Source organism: Neopelma chrysocephalum, unplaced genomic scaffold (assembly GCF_003984885.1).
Source record: "Neopelma chrysocephalum unplaced genomic scaffold, ASM398488v2 Primary Assembly neopelma1_61b, whole genome shotgun sequence".
Classification (NCBI taxonomy): Eukaryota; Metazoa; Chordata; class Aves; order Passeriformes; family Pipridae; genus Neopelma; species Neopelma chrysocephalum.
The window spans coordinates 1,084,432-1,104,311 of NW_020897717.1; the positions used below are offsets into that span (position 1 = coordinate 1,084,432).

The following is a 19,880-nucleotide window of genomic DNA, read 5'->3' on the forward strand; positions in this document are numbered from 1 at the left end:
TGCTGCAGAACCATGAATTTTTCACCCAGTGATGTTCTCTTTAGAGTCTTTGGGTTTTATACGTCTTGCTGAGTATCATTGCATTGGTCTTTTGAGGGTTGTTCGGTTTGCTTTTCAAGCAGCCAGCTAAAAGAATGATTGAATGATCAGATACTTACCTCTCATGCCAAACCTGCTGGCAGTAAGATTCCTGCTTTCACTGGTCATAGCGTATTGGTGAAATAAAGGATTTTTAAAGATGATTAAGATCTTCAACACCTTCTCTCATAGAAATTTGTGTTCTGTGTTTTATCCCTGCGCAGTAATTCTTTTTACCCAACCTCTCTATGCTATGTACAAATACAGTTAGATAAACTTAATCCTGGTGTAAGAATAGAATCAACTTTGTCACCAGATATCTTCTGTTTGTAATAGTTTCTAGGTCTCTTGAAGGTAGCAGTATAAACGTAAATGTAAACGTTCATCATCTGACTTGAATACTTTGAGTTTCTGCTCTTTAGTAACCATTGCATTGTTGCTCATAAAAAGTTGATGATTATGAAAATTCAAAAAACAAACGGATGGCCAGCAACAAAATACAAAAATCCCCTTCTAAAATGCTAATTTTCAGCTTTCCTGTTTTGTGCTTCAAATTTTCTTGTAAATTGATATTGCATAAACTCTGTTGTGGCTTATTATTGCCTCTTAAAATCTTTGGAGTGCCTACTGGTGCATCTTGTCCAGCATTAGTTAAATCTAAATCAGCCCTAAGGCGCGTTTGTATAACATTTTTGCAGACCTCTTTCACTGTATATTTTGATCATTTTCTGACAGTGCTGAAAAAGTAGGATATTTCCATGCTGACAATTCCCTCATTCTTTTGCCAGGGGTAAAATCCTGTGCAGACTATGTAAGTAGTTGTTTGTTTGAAAGGTTTTGGGGAAGGGGATGAGATTGGACACGTAGAAGGTTATGTATGTGACATGTTAGAAGGGTTAAAAAACATACTTTGTAAATATGTAGAGGAATGAAGTGAGCTCTTAGTGGTTCATTATTCCTGAGGGAGCTCAGTGAAGATTTTGGTGAACAATTTGCCTCCTCCACTTCACCCATCTTATTTTTATAGTAAAAAAATGTATTCTGTTACTCCAGAGATCTGTCAGCCACAATGTCAGTGCCATCTCTAGCAGAACACCTTTAAAGTTGGGCATTTTGAATATGATCCTAACAGCGTTGGAAGCCATAAGAAAAGTAAAGATCTGTTTAATCCCACAGCACCCTCTGGGTTTTGAGCAGATGTGCCTACGTGTATCCACAGCTGTGTTTCAGTGTATGCTTAGAATACATACACACAATGAAAACCAGGAACTTTTTCCACTGAGATGGGAAAAATTCTTTTAGCCAGGAGAAAAGGACAGCCATAGTAACAGTTGTTTCCCATTGATGAAGTCTTCTGGAAGTGAAAGCAGAGCTCTTCTAAGTGCAATCAAATTGTCCATTACAAATTAAAAAGTCACATTTTCAAAAGCAACTTATATTTCTGTACATTGAAGATGGTAGAATACAAATTTGTGAGGATGATTAGGTTTGCAGTCCCTTTGGGTCTCTCATTTTTTTTTTTAATTTTTAATGTGGAGATACATAGATACAGATATGTACACTCGCTAATGGTCTAGGCACCTAAGTCTATAAAGTAATGTTAAAAAGAAAGTAATGCAAGTAGGAAAAGAAAAGGATCTGAAGATGTGGGATTAGTGTGGAATTTCTCACAAATTACTTTACTACCCTGACCAAAAATATTTAATTTTTCTACTCTGTCTGATTTCTAAAATATGTATTTATGAGGAATCAGTACCATTGAAATATCTGAGATAGAAATTCAGGTCAGAGCACTATATAAACAAAAATAAAGTGTTCCTTGCACTAGCAGTAAACCATCTCAACAAGCAGGAAAAAGTTTTAGTGTTTTCCTTTATTCAAGACCTTTACCCTTGGCCCAAGACCTTTACCCTTGGCCCTGTAAACTGAGGGTTGATATGTATTCAGCTATGTGGAGGTTACACTTTATGTTCAGAATTTCATTGGGGCTTGAGGGAACTTTTGAACTCCGGAAGCTTTGAGCAAGAGGAATTAAGACTTTAACACTTATGTAGAAATAGCAAACCATCAAATCACAAATATGTTAATCAAAGATCTTTGAGTCTCTAGCCCTGGGAAGCAAGCTACTTCACAAGTACAAGGACTTATTCCATATTGAAAAGGTACTAATTCAAGTTAAACCTTTCTTTGGTTAGATGCTTGTACCTGAAATCTGATGAATGTTTAACTCATGTCTGATACAGATCAATGTAGTTACTGATTATAACTTGGAAATTGATGGTCAGATCTTAAGGTATTGACATCGAATGTCAGACATGATCAGTAAATTGCTAGTTCTGAGAACTTTATCAGTAGAATCACAATACTTGTGTGTTTCCCAAATTGCTTTTTGCCCCTTTTCTCCTTTTTCATTAGACAATAACTCGCCAAGTGCTGTGAACATTTTACGGCTGTGTTAAATTTAAACACCAAAAGATGTTCTGAATAGTTAAGTTGATCTCGAATTCAAGACATCTGATACAAAGTATCAATGAACATGTAAAGGATTAAAATCCTGGTGGAATTCTGTAGCTAACTCAATTTATGGAATATTGGGTGAAGCCACAGGAAATCGAAGTGAGATTTTGAAGAAAAACATTCTTCACAGCTGTCTGCCTTTGTAATATTTATAAAAAAGACTACTCTTAGTGGAGACCGTACAACCAATATAAGATACTGGAGGGGAAATTTTCTCTAACTGCCAAAAGTAAGATGTCATGAAGTCAGCAAAAATGATTCAAGTAGTAGAAGTTTCTGAAGCCAAATGCAAGTTGCCACTCTTTTGCACTTCTTCATTGCTCTTGATTCTTTTCACTTCTGAGAAAATTTAAGTTCTGCATTTGACTATGGACTTGTATTTTAAAAAGGGCAGAGTAGCATCTCTTATATTTCTAGCTCATGTATTTACTAAGAATATGGCTTGACAGTATATTGTGTATCACGGTCTCTGATAATAACTGCCTGTCATGGTACTCGATTAAAATAACTTGATGGTTTTGGGTTTTCAGGGTTTTTTTGTCATTTTCTTTGTCTTGTCTTTTTACAACATGTTGATTAGAAGCAGCATGGCTAGAGAACACAGTAATTGTTACCTTCTTGCTCACTAAAGCCCTAATTAGTGTGAATGAGCATGAAAAATAGATACTAAAATGCAGTAGATAAAGGTAATACTATGCCACAAGAGAAAAGCTTTCTTTATTGTGACCAAATTCTGGTGTATTTAAAGTATTAAGAGGATTAAATGGGTAAATTAAATAGTTGTGCTCTCATGCACTATTTGCATTTGAAAAGGGAGACTGTGTGGTAGGGTTTAGACAAGGAAATGGGTCCCAGCCTGCTCAAAGTCACTGCAGGGACAACATAAATGATAATGGACCTACTGGATTTCCTCACAAAAATTTTTCTTGACAAATAATTTGTAGGATAGCAGCAGACATGCATAAGCATCATTAAATATGAGGTAGATTTGTTGATATATTTTGGTATAAAGTGAACTAACCAAACTAAATTACTTTTTAAAATCATTTAGTGTGTACTTGGTGTATGTATTTATTTTTCCAATAATTTTGTATTTTAATTAACCTAGGACAGAGTGCTTTCTTAAAGATGACAAATTATTATTTTTTTAATAAAAGCAGTACATAAATTGTATGCTGTTATTGCAGTGTCTCATTCTGAGGCCCATTCTGATTTTTATTCTCTGATACAATTTCTTTCAGGTGCATGATACCTACAGAGCATCTTTTCTCTCATGGTATAGCTAATTACTCTCTGTTTATTCTCTTTTCTCTCATTATATTTAGTTGCTGAATAGAATCTCAAATATCTTTTGGTTGCACATACAGTTTTAGTTGGATAAAATATGTGAAGTGGTTGTATTTTGTTATCGACTGCTTTTTCATTTGCATCTACAAACTTCTGATCACTTCATTATTCATCTGTCTGGTGTGTTTTAAAACAAACTGCATAAGTTATTGTTATATATGCTGGACATTTTCAAGAAATAGCCACTCTTCTTAATTGGATACATTTATATTGTAGTGTTCTTTACTTTTCTGATGTGAGTTCTAGTTCTCTAGCTTAGATAGTAATTCCAGAAATCTGTTGTTTGCAGCTGAATACAGACTAGATGTTGGGTTTTGCCTAAAAAAGTCATAAAATCTGGTTAAAAATTTCAAAAATTTCTAGCTGTGGACTTCTGACTTCTGACTACTTCTGGTAAATTGGGCAAATGTAGGTCCTGAGGACATCAGGAATTGTAGGCATCAATGATAGATCCATGGCATAACGTGCTATAGAGAGTTTGTCTTCTCTTGGTGAAAAACTGTAAACCTTCGTAAGCAAGACAAAAATCTGCAGAAAAGTTGTAGCTTGGCAGTTTTGGATCAGTTTCATTTGAACTTCAATTAGACAGTAATTTTGTATTAACATAAAGAGGCTGTGCTACCAACTTCTATTTTTAAAAGCAGATGTCTTTGAAGATATTTCAGTACTAATCAGGCATCCAGGTGGAAAACTTCAGCTTTCTGTTCTTCACCACATGCACCACATGAGATTTGATGAAAGCCTTTCAGTGCGCTGTCATTGAACAGGTAAAAAAGATAATAGAAACTCTACTTTCTCAGCATCAGAATAGCAGGCCAAGATTTATTTCCCTAAAGAAAGTATGAAAATGAGTTGGGAACAGCAGGAGGATGATAGCTCTGTACCTTTCCCAAATTTCCAGATCTTCCTGAACGTGATACTGTTGGCATGCTCTGCTTTTGACAGGAATCAGTTGCATTGGGACTGCTTTGCGCTTGCCTAGTGTTAGCGTGCTTTGCTAACTCTGCAGGTTAACAATAATGTTGCTCTTACTTGCTTCTAGCCGTATTTTTTTTCCTTGTGCTTGATAACAGAAGTAAGAGAATGACTGAAGAAAAAGGAAGTAGAATTATGCGCACGTGAGAAGACAATGCAAATATGGCCAACAATAGCTTTAACTTCCCCTTTGTGTATATCTTTAAGACATCATTTGCTTGGGGATTTTATCAAAAAGGAGGGGGAAAAATTGCAGGAAGAGTCATCAGTATAACATCCCATACTGCTCCCTAAAAATAAGTGTTGAAAAGAAGAATGTATCACTAAAATAAATACCTTTTACAGTACTGAAAGAAGTTTGGAAGGCAGCTAATGCAGAAAATCATAAACATGAGTCTTGTATTTTGAATCTGGCAACAGATCATTCGTGGGCATGTACAATTACCACTCTTCACTGGCTGATGTCTGCCTCAAGCTTCAGAATCCAGCATTGCAATGAGTTTGACAGACAAGCCTGTTCCTAGCAGTCTTTGTGACTGTAACACTTTCTAAAAAGTCATTACTTTCCTGCTACATAATTTTGATGTGAAAGCTGTTCTGAAAATACTAAAGATTAGTGCCACATCTCCAACATAAGGGACTGCTGCAGATTTTCAGACTGATGCAGTTATTCTCATGGCATTGCAAATCAATATCATTGTGTAGTTTTCTTGTAAAGCAAGTTTGATGGGAAATACTGACTGAGTAAATCATCTTTAAATTGACCAGAGAACATAAGATTCATGTTTCTGAAACTATGGTTTTCAAGGGAGTGTGGAGCAGGCAAGAGATTTCAGGTTTGATGAGCAAGAATAAGAGAAAGAAGCTCTAGAATCAGACAGTGGTAATTTCTCTATAATAAGCTATTTCAGGGGCCTCAGGAAAAGGAGAGCAAAAGTCAGGGACTGAGAAGCCCTTGCTGTCAGCCATGGCATTACTTTATTTAAAGTTATGCTAGTCACTTTGCTGTTTGCAAAATAACAAACTTGTGTTTGCAAAATACTTAAGTATTGTGTAGTGTTTATAAAGGTGTTATAAGTGCTGTTTCTTTTCAGGAGTGTGTGAGCTCTCTTTCAGAAGTAATTTTTAAAAACAAGTTTGTTTGTCTAGAAGGGTTGATTAAGCAAGGTATAAGTGGCAGACCTTATAATTTGCACGCAAAATGGCTAATTTCAGAATTTTCACATTACTTGATTTTGTGGCATTGAGTTCTTCACACAGTTTAGTCCTAACTATATTCTTTCTTTGCTGATTTCTGTTATTCTTTCCTCAGCTCCATTCTTGTTATGGTGTTGCTTGCTCTCTTCAAACTGTTTCCTGTGCATAAGCGAGCAATGCCTAAATAATTCATGAAATTGAATAAAAGAGTGTCTGTACAGGGCCAGCCAAAGGTATGACTAGTCAGCACCCTGTCATCAGTAGTGACCAAGGTGCCAGACCAAGCAAATAGGACAAACTGTTCTCAAAATTTCTAAAAATACTCACCAAAAAAACCCTTCCTAAATTTGAAATTAATATAGGCTTCCTGAATTTGTCATACAGCTCCAGCATGAAATTGGGCAAGTGGCTTAGTTTTTCTCCGTACACAGCTTCTCCCTATCTCTGGAGGCAATTGGATACCCTTACAAAGTGGTTATGAAAATATAACCAGCAACACTGAAAGTATGTTTGATAATACTGAAAAGATTGCTCGACAGTAAGTGGAAACTTAAGCTTCAGTTATATAGCATGGGACATTTTTCACTCTAAATGGTGTGCAGCTCAGTGTAAAGCAGTTTGAGATAATCCAGTTGAACACACTACAGAAGCTTGGATTTCGTTTGTCACCTCTGCCACCATGGTCTCTTTTGGGCTACTAATTTTTTTGTCTGTTTTTAAAAAGTTTTTTTAAATGTGCAAATTTATATCTACTAATTCAAGTAGCATCACAACCAGAACTCTGTAATTTAATACAGCAGAATTCAACTCAGGACAGACTAGGCAAAGCTGTTAGTGTAAATGTCTGCAAAACGTAAAAATGAGTGTTCTTCCTTAAATTAAATATGAGGTCCTGAAATCTTGTAATTGAAAGTTGAGCTTCTGTAATCACACTGTTTATCTCAGATGCAGCTGACATATTCTAATATAGCCTGGGGAACTTGGAAATGAAGGAATAAGCAAGAAACCAGGCCAGTGTTGCAGTCAAGATTTATGTTCTGAACTGGGAACTGGAGAAGATTGTAAATTGAAGCCCCAGAGTGTGTTGCAGAGGTCCCAAATTAATTAGCAAGGGAGTATGTTGATGGAATTGGATATATGGGTTTCATATCAGGGTGTTTGTAGTGCTAATGTGTTCTTAGTCATTGCTGAATTTGGCAGGAAGAAGATAGGGCATAACCAGCAGCTCTCTTGAGTCTCTGAAATCAAGTGTAGGAGATTTGCAGATGACTTGCCTTTATGAAACAAGATGCAAGATTCAGACTTTGAGTTCCTGTGGAATATCAGTGCAGTCAGCATGCAGGTCTACAAATTAATTTCTTGATTAAAAGTCTTGGAGAAAACATGCTTCAACTTGGAATTTAGTTCTAGGAGAAGAAAAATTCAGATGTTAGGCTGTGGTTTGATGTGATCACCTGAAATCCCTTCATTTTACTTCTGTTTTCAAGTTGAACTGCCACTGTTATTTGCTGTGAATCTTAATGTATTAATGTTTACAGAAACCTTGGACAACTAATAGAAAGACAAATGTTCCCTGAAGTTGACTTCTGAAATATCTAGTGCAACCCATTTTTTGTTTAAATAAACATATAAAACATCTTTTTTTGTGCATCTAAGTAATGTTTCTAGAGATAATTCAATCCCATAGTATGAATAAAATCAAGGGTTCCATTGTTCCTGTCCCATGTAGAAAAAAAATTTCTTTTTTCTTACATTTTTACCTGTGCTAAATATACTTCTTTTGTTGAAATTTATTTTATATATAGGTATAAAAATGTGTCTGGTGTTATATCTGTCACTATGGTCTTACTATATGATGATGAGAATAAAATCTATCCTTCAGAAGAGTAACTCCTGAAGTTGTTTGCCTCAGAGATATTTTAATGTACAGACAATTAGGCAGCATTGAAATGTTACTTTACAGTATTTTAGATGAGGAAGAACAGTGGAAAGTCAGCCAGGGAATATTACATGTTAGATTTACTGTCACTGTTTCCAAGCAAAATCCATTTCACAGGGAAAAATTTACTCACCTTTTTTTTCCTAGGTATATTTCTGCTTCTCCAGCAAGATGAGATTTAATGTTGGAGATTCTCCTGATAAAAGTTACCATCTAATGTGCATGTATTGATGAATTTGCAGACTTCAATTAGAAATAGCCAATGCAGTGGATGACAGGTTTCTTTTCCTGAATACTGGAGTTGTTATACCCTGTATTTGAAGGGATACACACAGGAAAACCTAATTCTCTGTTTTTCATCTGCATTTCTATTTGCTGTTGGTTTGAGTCTCTCAGGTATTAACTGTTCAGCTCTGTGAGAAAGAAATAACTCCTCTTTTTTTTTTTCCCCTCCAAACACAAGGGGTTTGGTTTTATTACTTATACAGAATAGCTGAAACCATTGTAAAGCAAGATGGCTGGGTTGGGATATAGTTTTTTTTTTTCCATGCGTAACTGAGTTGCCCACTGTAGTCAGAGTGGGTTTAGGTCCTGTGTATAGCAGTAGTTTTTTTCCTCGTGTAAGCACTCTGAATCTTCTTCCAGAGATGTCTGTTTCTGTCCATTCAAACTTGTGCCAAAATTAAATTAGACATTGTTGGTACCACTCCTTTGTCTATTAGGAAACTGCACTACTGGTTATTCCACAAATTTATGCAGCAGAATTTACCAAAGATGAAATTACATGTCTTGTTTCTGCAACTATGTCTCTTTTTCTCCTATTTAACTTAAAATTTATCTTTCAAATTTGATAATGTGCTGAACTGATTCTGTGGAAGGTAGCAGGTGGTGCCACTTCACATTTCTTTTTCTTTTTTTTTTCCTTTTTCTTCTTCCCACTGAAAACAGTAGATGTAGTTTCTGTTTTGGAAAAAATTCTGTAACGGTCCCCAGTCATATGGAAGATGAGCATTTCTATTGTCATTGTGTTATGGGTCAGAAAGAGGATAAAGGGCAGGGTTTTTGTTGATTGTTTGAGATGGAAATTATGGATTAGTCACCAAGTTGCTTCTGTTAAATAGATAATCAAATTTGCCATAGCAGTAATTGGTCTAAAATGTATATACATAGCAAGAGACTCTTCAGACTGTCTTTACAGCAAGAAGGAAGCTTTTTCCCTAGTGAAGATGATTAGAATAGAAATCAATGTGCAGGGAAGGAAGTTTTTGGAAAATGCAGCCTAATGGAACACCTCCCTCTGCTGGTAGACATTACGTTGTTTAGTCTGCTCTGTCATGCACTGAGCTGGAAACTTCCTGGTGGGGAACACCTCTCAGACTGCTACTGAAGAGCTAGTAGAACTTCTTTAAAAGATAATTGAATTGTGTATATGGTTGCCTGCCACTGCAGCTCTGAATATGATGGGGGAGGGTTGGGCTGCTTGACCCACTTATTCTGAGTTTGTCAATTAATTAATGTTTTCTCCCACCCTCCCCTCTTGCTGCTGGGATCCAGTTGCATTTTGCCATTTTTACTGGGCTCTAAGGATAGGCTCTATGGATGTTGGTACGTTAAGCAGGTAATCAGAACAGCGTGCATGAAACAGCTAATAGCTTCTAGCAATCATTTGGCTCTTTCTGAAAATTTAATTAATCTTTTAGTTTATTCGTATTTAACTATTTGATCTGAATTTTACAGTTAGTTTCCAAAGTAATTTCTGTAATTACTTGTACTTGAAACACAGTTAGCCACCCTAACTGCAAGAGAAAGGTTGTTGTTAACTGTTTATTTTGTAGCATATTAATGCCAAGAAACAGATAATTTCTAAGATTTTTTTTTCCTGTACTTTTCAGGGATGGGTTCAATCTATCAATCGATGGCCTGTGAGCCCCCAAAGAGACTGTAGAATTGTTATTTCTAGCTCTGTTTAGGCATAACACAGAATGTTTGAAAGAATGCTTTCAAATGCTTCTTGAAGGCATATTTTAGTTCCTTACTTTTCTTGGCCATTAAACTTCAGGAAGTGTATTAAACTAGCTGAATGTGTGAGAATAACATTTTTCATCCTTGTTTTTCTTTCTGTTTAGTAAGCATTTTATGGTGACTTTTTCTGTTCTTTCACAGCATAGTGAAAACTGCTCTTATCCCAGCTGTCTAGGCTGAACACTCAAAACAGTTTTTACTTTTTTTGCATGTCATTAATAGTAGAACCTGTGAAACCTTTTAAATCTTCTCTAAGGCTCTAGATGAAAAGCAAAAAAGCTGGGGCCCTTCCATGAGTAGAAGTCCTAATTCCATGACCGTGATGCTGGTAAACTCATAAGAACAAAACTTTGAACGTGGAGGACTGGCTACAAAAGCTGCTTTTATGTGCAGGATCCCAACATTACCAGCATTTAATAAATGTTCAAAGTCAGCACATCAGTGCTCTGATTTGCAGTTTTATGCTTTGCTACTGAAGACTCCCATTTAAAGGATTCCACATCTATTATGCCAAATAACAACCATTTACAAGCCAGAGCTCTGGAAACACCACCGGTGAAAAGCTGCTTTAACTTGCAAGTGGGAGCACAAGAAGTCAGATCACATCAAATCACAAATTGTGGATATGGTGTGTGCCTCTTTCTTATTGCACTTTGTCTTAATACAGAAATAAAGACATAGACGAGTAGGTGTTTTAGGCAATTTCAGCAATGATCCTCAAGCTCTGACAGGCAGAAGGATCATTTCATCATCATAAGAGATGCTTCAAGTTCACATGTGTTTGCTATATAAAAATAAGTGAATTAAGGAGAAGTGTATTTATCTGTCGTTTCCACTGGGGGGACAGGAATGTATCATTCTGAGAAGTTTTTCCATTCCTTTTCCTCTTCTACACTTTCCTGATTTCTTTGCATTAAAAGAAGGATCAATATTTAAATAGTCAGCATTTTTAAGAAAAAAACATTTTAAAAATCCATGAATTTCAGATATTAACTCAATAGATGACTTATTTTTGCAGCAATTTTGTACCGATTTCAAATGCTGAGATGCGCTCCAGCTATTTTCTTTGGGACTAATTGGCTAATAATAAAAATGAATGTTGTCATTGACTTGAATTCAACATATCTAATGTCTTCTTCTAGAAGATAATTTTAATAAGAAATAAAGACATTTTTATTAACTCAAAACTCCAGCATGTTTTGTTGCTCACAGGCCTAAGCAATGTTTATTTTATGTAGGCATTTATTTGATGTCTGCGCATAAATATGTTTTTGTTCCTAAAGGACTGGAAAAGAAATAAATATTTAAAGTTTGCTGAAAATAAGCATGGTATGCTTAAGTTTGGGCTTGGTTTCTGAGCCATGGTGTTCCATAGTCAAAATGTAATGTAACATGGTAGTTTGCAGTGAGAGTTTGCGGTGTTTGAGCTTTTTGATTCATAAACTTAGATAAACTTTTCTTTCCTTGGTCCTTGAACTCCTGCCTTTTTTTTTTTCTTTTTTTTTGGCAGGTTGAACACTACTCTTCTGCGTTTCTATATGATTATAGAATAGGATGGAGGGGATGGTAAATGGGAGAATATAGCTATTCCCTTAAGCTTCTAGACTCCTTTGGAAAGTTAGTAAACTGTGGAGCTTGAAGCTAAGGCACAGAGGTATCAGATGAGATTTCAATGAGCTTTCTCATTTTTGTGATTAAAATTACCTCCAATTTTTTCATATTATTGCAGATTATTGAAGTCACAAACGGCTTACATAAACTCCACCCATTGCAAAGTTGTTGCCCCAAAAATTGAGGACTGTCAGACTTGGAGTTTCCTCTCCATACGTTTCTCTAGCTACTGCATGTGAAAGGCAGATGTTTATTACAAGAAGCAGCATCAGATTGCAGTAAGGTTGAGAGGAGTGGGAAGATCATCACCCCTTATACTTCATCTCACCATTCATTGCTTTGGTGGTAAAACCAAAACAATGGTAAAATACTAAATCTTCCTCACAGACACACATTTCAAAGGGTTTGGTTGGCTCTGGGGAATTGAGGCCAGGAAATGAGTACCTGCTTTCCCTTCTCTTCCAGAACAATCTTTAGCTCTGCCTCTGGGATATTCAGAGGAGATTGGGGAAAAGAATCTGATAAATGAGTAACTCTGAGGAATGTTCTGAGAGTTTCAGTATTGGTAGTTATTAAGGTGCCTTAACTGGAGATGAGGGACAGGGAACTGATCAGTGGGTTACTACTAGAAAGGTTTCATTTACTGTAGAGGCCTTTTATTCCTTGAGAAAATCCTGAGGATTTATGGTGTATTCAAATATTGGGGAATACTCGAACCATAAATGTGACTGTTATTGACAGAAAATGAGGCAAACGTTCACTTTAATTGAAACCGCATAAATTAGATTGGAGGAATTAATTAAAAAGTTATAGACGTCTGTTTTGAAATTGGAGGGTTCTCTCTAGGTATTGGAAAGGGCATGATAAGGCAACTTGAAAGATAGCTCCAGTACAAGAAAAGCTAATTGAAACATTTCTTTTATTAAAACAGTAGTTCCTACGTGCCTTGTGAATGAAGTGTCCAGAATAATATCAGTGGTAATTAAATTCTATTTCTGTCAGTTAACAATCCCGTTTTCAAGATCTCTGATTTATTACAAACACACCTTGAGAAGTTCATTTCGTTAGTTTACTTTGTAGGACTCACTGCTGTTGCAGAGTTTTTGTTCACTGATCAGTTTCTTCTAAGCAGAATGAATGCCTCTCCCTCTTTAGGAGCATAGATTTTGATGTATCATCACTGAATTTGTATCCCACTTGCAATGGGAAATTTAATAATCTGTTTAGTTTCGTAAAGGGATACTAGTACTGAAAGAGTTCTAATGATAAAGATACAGAAGTTTAGGGGAACAACAGAGCTCCATTTTTGGTAGGTTTTGTGCTGCTCTTAGTCAATTTTAAGCTTACACTTTTGAATATTTTCTAGAATTGTCTCATCTGTTGTAAAATGCTCATGTCGCACGTTTTCCGAGTAGTCTTTGAGAATGAATTCTGTAGGTCACAGCTGCTTAGATGTTTCCCCCAGGTACTTTTTAAAAATTTTCCTATATTTAATTCTATTATATTACCACTGTTGTATTACCCCCAGACCGTGTTAAATGTTTGTTCTTCTTAAGTGCCAAATGGATCCTTCATATGGCTGCAGCATTTTACTTTTCCTGGCGGTTAAGTGTCGGAGTTTCTTGTCTTGTTTCTTGGAGTTGATAAAATTGTTGTCATTGCCATCTTTTCAGTGGCAGCATATAAGAGTCCTTGGCAAGCTGCCCACTCGGTATCTTACTAGTAGTCTGTTTTGATACATGTCCTTCCTAATGAATACCCACTGTACATGTAATGAAAAATAAAATATTTCTTGCAATCACAATGGAGTGATCGCTTTGTCTAGTTATTTAAATTTCATAATTTCTCTTTGTATTAGACTATTACCAATGTCGTTTGATACAGATTCAAGAATCCATACAGTCTCAATTCGTTGGGTATTAAATTGTCTTCATTTTCTAGTTTTACCAGATGCAGGTGCTGTATAGATAGCCCTTCACTGGTTTTAGGTTTTGCAGTGTAATAGTGCCTTCATGTACTGCTTTCTCACTGTATGGCTCTGTAATGAATTAAAAGTATGAATGCTGAGGACCCGATTGATTCTGTTAGAGGAAATTTTAAGTGGATTGTTAATATAGAAGTTTACTCCTCATAGCTTCAACACTTTGGGTCCTGTGATGACAATCAATAATATTTATTCTTTTTTACATTGTTGAGTTTTACAGAATAAAAAAATTTTACTTGAAATAATGTAAACTTGCTACTTTAAGTAACAATGGGAAATGTGACATAAGGGTCCAGAAGTTTTCAGTGACCTTGTCCCTGGTCTGTACTGAAATAGATACAGTAAGCAAACTGTTATTATCAGGCAGAGCAAGGAGTGTTTGTTCTTTGGGGAAGCTGCTCTCAGGGGATACTTTCTAGATGATAATGAAATTCCTTTTTCATCAATTTAGGATTTCACAACTGCTTTGGAAATAGTGGGATCATATGCTGTAAAAATGGCAAAGCCTGGTTAATACGGTTACTGTAGATTCTTTTATACAAAACTGCATTTTCCTTCCTTAAAAAGGTGTGCATATATATTAATGACCCCAATCTTAAGTTCAAGGTCATCTGTAACATTGTTACGATTGTTGTCTTGATAGTCTTTGTTTATTAGTTATTCATGAATTTTCTTGCTAAATAGTAGGCAGAATCTGGTAGTCAAATCTCGAGCTTTCTGTGTAGCTTTGGGGATGAATCATTTTATCGAGCCAAGAGAAAGAGGGACTATTATGGAATGTCATCTTTAAGCAAAGAGTGTCTTTATTTTGAGAGAAAAACTGCTCAAAACACAATGTTAACAGACTTCCTGGGGAGAGGCCCCCACCCCCCAAAAAAACCAAAACAAACAAAAACCTCCACAACATAACACCAAACTAATCCCCCAAAATATTTATACAGCCCAGTAATTTTACAAATAAGGTGGTCTTATGTAACTTGATCCTAATTCTGGAGTGATAAATACATGTAGTTGCAGGTACATTCTCTCACTGTCTGTTTACTGCCCTTGCAGATGCATCTTTTTAATTTTGCCCTTTTTGTAGTACTTTCCTGCTTATTTGAAAAGAAAATAAAATATAAATGTAAAACTCAGTATATGCAACATGGAAAGCTCAGTTTTATTTCAAACTCTTATTAATAATGTCTTGCCATTTTAAAAATTATAGCAATCATAAAGGATAACTAAGCATAAAGAACTCCAGCTTTTCTTCATGAAGAACAAAAGCTAAAAGAAAAAAAAAGAAAATGTTTTATTTATGAATAAAACCCCTAAGAGCTGAATGGCTTTCCTGTACCACATGTGCTTGTAATTCTAAATAAAGTTCAGTCTTATGGAAAATCACCTTTCTAATATTTTTGCTGCTTGTTAATTCTCTCTGTACTTTGCACTTAACTCTGAAAGCAATGAGATCTGCTGATAGCTCATATAAGAACATACTGCAATTGTTATTTTGTACTCTCCAGTCTAATATATTTTACTTACATATTTATAAATATAATTTAGTAGAATTAGCACATACCTCTGATTCCTTCTTATGACTTTGTTTGGTATCTTCTAATGGAAGTGCTTGTGCATGTTTTGCAGTGCATTCCTCTAATAGCAGGATATCTGTGATCATTCAGCAATTGGGCTAATGCATCTTTCTGTCTGTGTGTTATTTAAAAAGAAAAAAACTAAAACTTCTCTTCCCAAGACGAGTGTTATTGCCAGTCCATTATTGGAGCTCTAGATTGCATTCAAGTACCTACTGAAAGTGAAGGTTTTATCCATTTCACCTTAATTTATTATGCAAAATGTAGTTATATATGAAAGACACTTGAAATACCAGAAGTCACTGAAGAGTCCTCAATAAATAAATAAAAACTTCAGGACTTTCAGTACTATTCCGTGGTCACATATGAGCAGTTTTTCAAGATACATGATGGAAAAAAAAAAAAGTGATGCAATAACTTAAAGATTTCACAGTAGCAGTTTCAATGTCATAACATTTGTGTTACTTCCCAAAGAGTACCCTCAAAATGCCATTTCTCTTAAGTGTGGAACTGTTTTCTGAGTAGACTAGAGTAAGGTAAAGTCTGTTGTGTACATTGAGATACTCATGGACTAGTAGACATTTGATGTTATGCTAACACATTCATTTTTCCTCTGTAAAAGAACAAGGTGCTCCAGTAATAGAAAATGTGCAGATTGCAAATCTAATGCAGTGTAAGAAGCAAGCACTCTCCAAATAACCTTTTTGCTAGTTCACACTGCTAAGTTATGGGAACTGTAGGACTGAAGAATAAAGAAGTGTGTAATATTGCCTATCAGTCAAAATAATTACTTTAAAGACTCTAATTTTCTCCTCTCTGTTTACTCTGACACTTCTTCCAACATCTATAATTTATTTGAATGAACCCATTTCTTATTAATGAAAACATCTGTTATAGGCTAGAGAATAGGAAGCATTTGTAACTTAGACCCTTAAAATAACCCAAAAGGAGAGCTTAAGACTGGGAATTTCAGAGATGCTATAATGTCTTATACCATAGCATGAGGGCAAATGAGGAAACTCTCTGACTTAGTATTAATTTCATGTAATGCTTTGTCATGCCTGTCTTTTTCAGAAGAAAATGCTTTATGACATGCTGATACTGTTCATATTTGCCTTCACCTCAAGTTTCAACTGACTGTAATCATGGAAGTTACCAGAAGCTGAAGAGTCGTTTCTTGCTTAGTCTCAGAGTCCTTAGAGTTAAGCAAAAGTTGAGGACTCAAGATTTTCTTAGGTATTTTGTTGGACATTGATGGCAAAAGTAAGCTAAATAATTGGGATTGTCTGATTTTTTTGTGTCACAGAATCAGGTATTTTAGGTGATGGAAATGGTTGGATGTTCTAGATATTTGTTTGATCTTGAGGTAATGGGTGAAATAAACATGCTGGGGCTCTTTCTGATTGATCACCCTAACCTGGTCACAGTAATTGGACAAATGAACTGGCAGGTTTTAGTGCTGTGCAGAAGATGCTGGTTTTATGGGTTAGAATCAGAAGCTGTAAAGGCAATGGCCTTCATTATCAATGTTATTTTATTAATACAAATGGGTGAAAGATTATCCTGCAAAAGAACTTATCACCTGAAATATGGAAACAAATGTGGCTTCTTGCCTTTCTTTTAGTCTAAACTATTTCAATTCATTGTATATATAGAATATGAAATATTTGCATCACATCAGTATATGCACATAGTCATTGTTTTGTTTACAAAGAAATCCTAAGCAACAAAACAAAAATTACACTACTGACATCCAGCGCATAAGATTTTCTGCTCCTGCTCAGCTTGTTGAGATGCTGGGTGCAACCCTTAAACTCAACAAAGAAAAAGGATTACGGAGCTAAGAAGACTGACAGTGTTGCTACTTACTACTAGCAACTTCTCTGACATCCAGTAATAGTTTACTGAATGCATTTCATGCATTTTATTGATAGATCTTTCCTTCTATTATTCCCCCATGCAGGAAATGGCTAATTTTCATGTCTTATTTTGAGGCTGACTCCCCCATAAAACTAACAACAGGATATCTTGCACTTCAACAAAAAAATCCATCACAATGACCAAAAACAAACAACAACAAAAAAAATCCCCAAACCTGAAGTCACTTTGGAAAAGGAGACAGCGTTGAGAAGAAAGAGAAAACATCTTTTCTGACAAATGGAGAAAGTTTGCTTCCACTAAACCTGTGTAGCAATTGAAGTTTCTGTTAAAACTTGCAAAGATGTGTTTCATTAACTGGGAAAGGGTGATGCAGATTTGATGGAGTTTTGGTCCGTCTTGTGCATTTTTGCATAGAATTTGCTAACAGATTGGAAGTCTCAGTAAAAATGAAGGAAAAAGATAATTTAAATTGAAGTGTTTTGCATGCCTCTCCAATTAAATAGGAACTTTTGGAAATGTTGATTAATGTCTTGCCAACTCTTGTTCTGTTTTTTCCGTGTTGAGATTATTAGGAGAGGTCATTGTTCTGTCAACAGAACTACGTTCTGATTTTAATCAGAATAAAGCTTACCTTTCAAAACTTGCCAGGGTTTTGCCTGTATCATGTGTGTATTTTGGTTTTGTTTTATTTATTAAGCAGTTAAGGCTTAACTGGATTTATTCAGACACAACTCTCCTGTAACTGTTGCCAGCTTTTTGTGCTTACGGGGAGAGCAAGGTGATCTGCAAGTTATTTGTGCTAAGGAGAGTCCTGCTTGACAGAAGCCAAATGCCCTCCAGAATACACAGAACAAATATAATGCAGCTCATATAACCTCTATTACCGAACAGGTGCTGTGTTGCTGTTGACACCCCATTACTAAAGCAGCTGTTAATGATTTGCTGTAGTTTGAGTGGTACAGCTTCAGTCACAGTTCGTGTGTTTCAGGGCACTTGGGATCATCAGTCTCAACACTTTCCTCAAGTACTCTTGTCTGTGGTGGAAACATGGTTAAAAAGGGGGACAGGAGATATTCTCAGGTTCCACACAGCTGAGCAGGCTAAGACTTTTTTGAAAGTAAATTGATTTGCAGTCTGAGTAAACGTTGTTCTGAACACGAAGTCGTGGGTTCATGGAGGCAAAGAGCATTTCACTGCCATGGTGGATTTGCTGCTGTATGACAGCTCTGAACTCTTACAACTGCTGCAGCTGCCTGACTGTGGCTGGTGCAGAATCCCAAGTGCTTGAAGCTTTCTTGATTGCACAAACACATAAATAATATCCAGGAGCCAAATTCGGGTGCAACTTTGTTGATAACTAGTGAGCACTGAGTAGGACATCTTTCTGGGTCCAGTAACTTGTCCCTGACAAAAAGCATCCCACTGATTTTTCAGAACTGGATTGTGAAGGTGGATGATTTCCTGCCTGCCACTTGCTTCCTCCTCCTCCTCTTTCTTCTTCTCCTTCTCCACCTCCCTGGCTTTGAGCTTCTTCCTCTCCAATCTGGACTTCTGGCTGACTCTTCCACAGCAGAAATTACAGCTTATTTTTTCTGGCAAATCACTTAAATCCTAAATCAGCCTTTATGGACTGTTTGACTGTAATGCTTCCCAATCCCAGTGAGTCATGTTGGCAACCTGTGTTTCTAACACATCATCATCTGCAAATATTTATAGACTGCTTTGTTTTTCTCTCTACCATGATATAATAATGAGCAATCAAATACTGATTGATTTATTTATTTGGGTATTGAATAAGTTCTACCTTTATATGTCATTTACAAAAAAAGTATTTTGAAATACCAAGAGGTGATGCACTTCAGCTGTTTCTTTACAAGGAAGAGGTGCCTTTGCATTGGGAGAAAACTGGATGTTAAACAAACCAAAATCCGCTTGGCTGAGAGGGGTGCTCTCCAGAGGCAGAGTGTGCCAGACTGAAATCCGGTAGCGTAGGTGGTAGGAACTGAGACTTATGCTATGATCAATCAGATATTAAGACAGTGGGTTTGGGAAAAAGCTTTCAGTGGGGGATTTGCACTTGAAAATATTTCCCCTCAAACCTGAATCTGCTTTGGAGGCAAGGTAAGCCTGAGCATGGTGTCTGTCAAAGACATCGAATTTGGACTATGGGGGCAGTTTGGAGACAACTGTGACTTAGCACTTACTGACCAACAGAAAAGAAGGAAAACTTTGAAGCCAAATCATTTATACGTTACTTTAATGTATTTTAGTAGTTTATTTTCTATACCTGATTCTCTGCTCATAGATCAATGAGCAGCTTTTAATACCAATGTTGGAGTGAGTGAAGGAAGGAGGAAACACCCCAGCACACGTGTCACACACACACATACCCCCAAATCCCCATCAAACCAATGATGCAAAGGCAATCCCTCACCAGCTCCCCCATGCCAACCTGGAACTATAGCTGTCTACGCTGGCTTCGCCAGGACTGTTACTGGTGGGATTTTATGTAATGGCAGTGAGAAGTGTAACATTTACTTAGTGCTGTGTCACATGCCTTGGTTCTTCCTTCATTGGATGTTTGCTTGCTCCTTTATGCTTCTGTACATGCTTTGTGTGAATCCTTTTAAAAATGATACTGTGTGCTGTGGTAACTTTGAGTACTTTTGAAAGGCTAGGGAAACAAGACGTTTGTGTAGTTCTAAAGATGTTTTCTTCAGCAAGTAACTTCTAAGATAGTTTATATCTGAAGTAA

The 19,880-nt window shown here is 36.2% G+C and overlaps 1 protein-coding gene across 3 annotated transcripts in view; it reads left to right on the top strand.

The window, feature by feature from the left end:
- Positions 1 to 19,880, top strand: part of ZFAND3 (zinc finger AN1-type containing 3) — a 137,228-nt gene that overhangs the window by 66,998 nt on the left and 50,350 nt on the right. The window lies entirely within an intron of this gene.